General features: G+C 37.5%; 1 pseudogene across 1 annotated transcript; it reads right to left on the bottom strand.

Moving 5' to 3' along the window:
• Positions 1-558: 558 nt before the first annotated feature.
• On the bottom strand, positions 559-4,809 carry LOC144320077 (cytochrome c oxidase subunit 4 isoform 1, mitochondrial pseudogene; annotated as a pseudogene). The gene is made up of 2 exons (XR_013385659.1): positions 4,680-4,809; positions 559-1,370 (listed from the first exon to the last, which is right to left on the bottom strand). The product of XR_013385659.1 is annotated as a cytochrome c oxidase subunit 4 isoform 1, mitochondrial pseudogene (transcript).
• Between the last annotated feature and the right edge of the window lie 264 nt (positions 4,810-5,073).

The raw sequence follows: 5,073 nt of genomic DNA, 5'->3' as shown, positions 1-5,073 counted from the left end.
TAACAAGCAATAACAGTTATTCCAAAATATCAGTTGTAGCAACAGGAAATAAAAAGGAACAACATGAAAGCCCCTGTAGAACTGTCTACTATTTGAAGCTATCATGGATATGAGAAAATAAGTCCTGTGGCAGACTGAAATTTCTCTTGCCCCTCCAGTTATGTCTGAATAAATGATTTTTTAAAGGATGCTTCAAACACGAAAACATCCTGCATGTGAAGACATAAAAGTAATGTTAAAATAGATACAAGAACACATGAAAGTGAAAATTAAATACAAAATAGCTCAGATAAGTTTGAGGAGGGTGTCTAAAAAGAAAAGAGGATACCAGACTGTTTTCACAGGAGACAAAGGTCAGCAAATTAGAGAACTGGTAAAAGTTAGGGAAACAGCAACTTCCTTACAACATCACAACACAGTGAGTGATACATGTTTCCTAGAAAACTGTGAGCAGATCAAACCTATAATCATAGTCTGGTCTGTTACATAAGATAGACATCTACTCAGAGTTACACAGAAGTCAAAGTGCATTTTTTTCCCACATAAATTGTTCATTTATTAACATTGGTACTGCAACATAACAGTATCTAGTAAACACACAGAGATGCATGGACTTGGCAGAACAAGGCAAGGCTCAGATGGGCGAGTGGGGGCTCCTATTTCTTCCTCTGCTTGTTGTGGTCCCACTGGGCTGAGAAGCCATGCATCAGGCTGACCTTCATGTACAGCATCCTCTTGGTCTGCTTGACCACCCACTCCTCTTCCATGGTGTGGGTGATAGGGCCATACACAAAGTGCTTTCCCTGATCAGAATGAGAGCGGGAAACCCAGGAAGAACATGGCTGCACCCACAACTATCTTCCACTCCTCCCTGCTCCTGTTCATTTCAGAAAAGCTCTAGTTGAAATTAATGTGGTACAGTTCAACTTTTTCATTAACCAAGAGGCTGCTCCAGGGAGCCTCTCCTCCTCTTCCAAAGCCTTCTGGCAGAGAGGTTCTTGATGTGGGCCACACCAGGCAGGGGATAGCCAGTGGACATATCTCAGGGAGAAGGCATAGTCTTTGCTTTTCAGGACATTCCATGTGCTCTTACACATTGAGTGGAAACTGCTTGTTGCCAATTAGGTGAATCACTCTGGTAGCCAGCATTTTGCCACTGCTGCCCATTGCTCCAAAGTGTAATTTTTGATCCGAATATAAAAGAATTAAAATTGTACTCAAAATTAAAACAGGAATTTCAGATTGACCGTTTTGGGAAAAGTCTATGTTGAAGAAGAAAATGGTATATCGGAAGGTACACTTTCAAATATGTTAACAATATGGTCATTTAGAAGGCAAAAATCTTTTTATTCTTAACCATCCATGATTATCTGCAAAAATAAAAATATGAAATTGCATATAGTGAATTTCCATTATATTCAAATTATGTTTTTGGATGAAGAATCAATAACTCTTACACTGCTTGCAAATCATGTTATTTTTAAAGTATACAATATTTAATGTTCCCATGAGCATGGCATTATAAATATTTCACAAGCAAACAGAAATAAGATCATGTGGTACAATTTCAGAAAGGGTTACAAGAAAGTAGACTGTATATCCTGGCCTACTTGTGGGCCTATTTACTGCAGTAAGCAGGACAGAACTTCTCCTTGAAACAATCCTGTTAAGTCTTATCTTTCAAGAGTTGGTAACTTAACTGACTGAGCCACCCAGGCACCCTTGTTTTTAGAATCTTTATCCTGGACAGTTTCGTCCTGATATTAGTGCTAATACACTTCCAGGGAGCTTCAAGGCCCTGTCTCTAAATTTTCGGATTTCAAATATAATACCAGAGATTTATTGTTCATGATCGGTTTTAAACTTCATAATTAAACTCTTTATTTCACCTCACTAAAATTAGTAGCAGGCAATAATATCAGTGTTAAGCAGAAGCTAGACAGGGGCAGTGGAAGGAACGCCTGGAGGAAGAGTCCCAATCCTTGAAGGGGAATGATAGAGACATTTGCTAGAAGCAAGGATGGTGTTAAATAAGCCCAGGGACACAACATCCTGACCTGTGGCTTCCAAGACCCTGAGGCTGATGGATCAAGAGCCAGAGGTTGAGAGCATGCACTGTCTCCTTCCTCCTCTGCCGCAGGGAAACCCTCAGACTCATAATTCATTTGCATTGTGGATATATCTCCCACCAAAAGAAAAGGCTGCCATGATGGTTGGGTAGCAAATCTTGTAAGGTCAAAAACTCCTCCTCCCAACCTGTGGGGGCAGTTCCCCAAATGATTAGAAGCGGTTTCTATTAGAGACCACCCTACTTTCATCTTGGCTCCTCCCAGGCCAGAGAAACACAAAATACGCAATCCCAGAAGAACCTAGGGCCAGTTCTGCCTCATGGAACCTGCTTGTTCTCCCACCTCGAGTGTGTGTTTTCACTTTAATAAACTGTTTTAGGCTTGCTTCTTCCCTCTGGATGTCTTTATTCAAGCCTGGATTCCCACCTAAATCTTCTTGCAGAAAATCCAAGGACCAAGACCTCCATTCACACAATACAGACTCTACCACTGGTAACATTAGTACCTTTCTAATTTAACAGCAACTTAAAAATTCTTTTTAAGAAATGAAATGACAAAAAAAAAGGAATTAAATTTTGTACCTATTAGAAAAGAGTATCCCAATCTTCAGTAGTTTATCTTGGTTGTCTACTTAAAAAGAGGGAGAAAGAGGCAAAGAGCAGCAATAGCTCCTGAAAGCCTATTAGGAGAGACTTGGCTGTTTATAAAAGTAGCATATTATAAGATACTTCAAGACTTTCTCACATAGCAGCAATGGCCAGAAATGATTGTGAAGGCCATGAACTCTGCCATCAAGCAGTCCCGAGTTCAAGTCAATAGACACACCAAGAGGTAGATCATACATTCTTTGAAAATCATAAAATATACTAGGTTTCATATGACAAAGAAAATAATTGAACAAATCATACACGATACCTTAGTTGCTAATTTTTACAGATGCTGATATTTTACCTAAAGGTTGGTGTGACTTAAATGCTTATCTTGGAAATATGGGTCAGGCATTTCCAAAGAGACATCTCATAAGAATGATAGTACTTTTGGTAATAAAACTCAATTTTACTTTTGATTTTAAAATAATTTAATAGACTAATAATTTCAGTATTAATCAAGTAGCATATAGAGAATCTGGCATAGGATAGATCATGTAGACAAGTTCATCAACCATGATGTTTAAACTAGGAGGGGAGATGTTCTATATAGGAGATACAATGACTATTTATTCCAATTAGCTCAGGGTATAGGCTTGGTGTCTCCTAAACCTTATTTCCCCTCTTTCATGGCATTAAGAATTTAACTGGCTACATGAATTTCCAAAATAAAACTTTCATTTCCCAAACTCTTTGAAGCTACTATTGTATTAGAAGTATTAGTTAGTACGTTCAGGGAACTTTCTATCCTGGGATAGAGGATAGTTCTAATCCACTACAATGCAATTTGAAATCAGTCTACTTAAGTTTGAATGGTTGGCACATACTTAGTGCTTTGTAAATTTAATTATTATACTATAAAGACACGGCTATTAACTTTTGATATTTTAAAAAGTTACTTAAATAGTGAAGCCTCCAAGAGAGTTATAACACTAATGTCCTTACAGATATGTGATAAAAAGAGATCAGTTTGTTCAGGCAGGAAAAACCTTCTCTACTTCTATTTTGCTGCCACCCCCTCTAGGCTCTGCCAGAAATCTTTAGGGTAGAATGATAATAAAAGACTACAAGTTTGCAAAATGGCATTCTTCAGTGTTTTCAACCCCAGCCATTTTAGTTAGAATGTCTATGTTAAAAACAAAAACAAAATCAACAACACAAAAACTAAAAAAAAAAAAAAAAACCACTAGCAACCAGCCTCATCCAGACTTTTAAATCATCCATAGCCTAATCTTAAAAATCCTGTACTTGGGAAAAGTGAAGAATTTTTCTATTCCCTACCCTGAAGTATTTAAATTTAGCTCTAGAAATTTTAACATTTGGTTTCCCAGCCAAAGCTCAAGTATAAACACATAAAAAATTGTCTGTCTAGTACTCGTAGGATGTTTATCAGTACTCCTGGTCTCTGCCTAGTAGATGCCAGGGGCTCCACCCTACCCCAGTTTCCTAGTGATACTCAGAAATGGCTCCAGATTTTGCCAAATGTTTTCTGGCAGGTAGTGGGAAGGGGCGCAAAATCTCTCTCAGATAAAGAACACCACTCCAACAAAATGATACACAATCCTCAAATCTCACTCTCCAGAACATTTAAAATATGCTAGAAGTGTTCTGAATTTTTTCAAGAGCTACAGTAATTTTGGAAAGAAAAGTAAGCAAAGACTTAGTAGAGAATATTTTCTCTTTTTCATCAGACGGGTATCCCTTATCCCAAGATAATAATTCTAAATCTGTTTAATTGAATGGAATGATAGAGGAGGGAGACAAAAGAAGGCAATTCCAGGAAAAAATCAATATATCAAAAATATTATTCTGTGAGCACATATCAGTTGTCATTAGAGGTTCAGTCCTCTGATTTGGTGGGAAAAAATAAAGAACATTTCAATTATTTTTGGAAGTGAGTAAGGAAGTCAAAATGATTTTTTCTCATTGACGTGCTTCTCAAATAGCACATGAACCGTATTACCTCAGGATATTACTATGCATTAGTTCATGTCTATGATCGTGGGTTGACAAAAGCTGTCTCTTCTCTCTGTACTTCTTTCTTCCATTTTAGTGACTTCATTCCCAAGGCTCAGCTTCTCAGTGGGATTCCTCTACCATTCTTATTGATTCTATTCCTCTTGCTATGAATGCAGTGGAATGGCCTGATTTTAGAACACCTTTTGTCTCAAATCTGACATCATTAATGCAGGTAGATTGTTGTATATACAAGACTGCACTCTATAACGTCTTTTATTGACTGGAGGAGTTATTTTGTCTTACCTTCTCTTTTCCAACTAGTGAAGCAATCCCTTAGCTTAATTATTTGTCTAATGGAACTATCACCTTCCTCTCACTTTTCATAGTGTTATTCTGTA

This window comes from Canis aureus, chromosome 9, assembly GCF_053574225.1.
Source record: "Canis aureus isolate CA01 chromosome 9, VMU_Caureus_v.1.0, whole genome shotgun sequence".
NCBI classification, from domain to species: domain Eukaryota; kingdom Metazoa; phylum Chordata; class Mammalia; order Carnivora; family Canidae; genus Canis; species Canis aureus.
The sequence above is the reverse complement of the archived record's forward strand: the minus strand, read 5'-3'. Positions and strand labels throughout refer to the sequence as shown.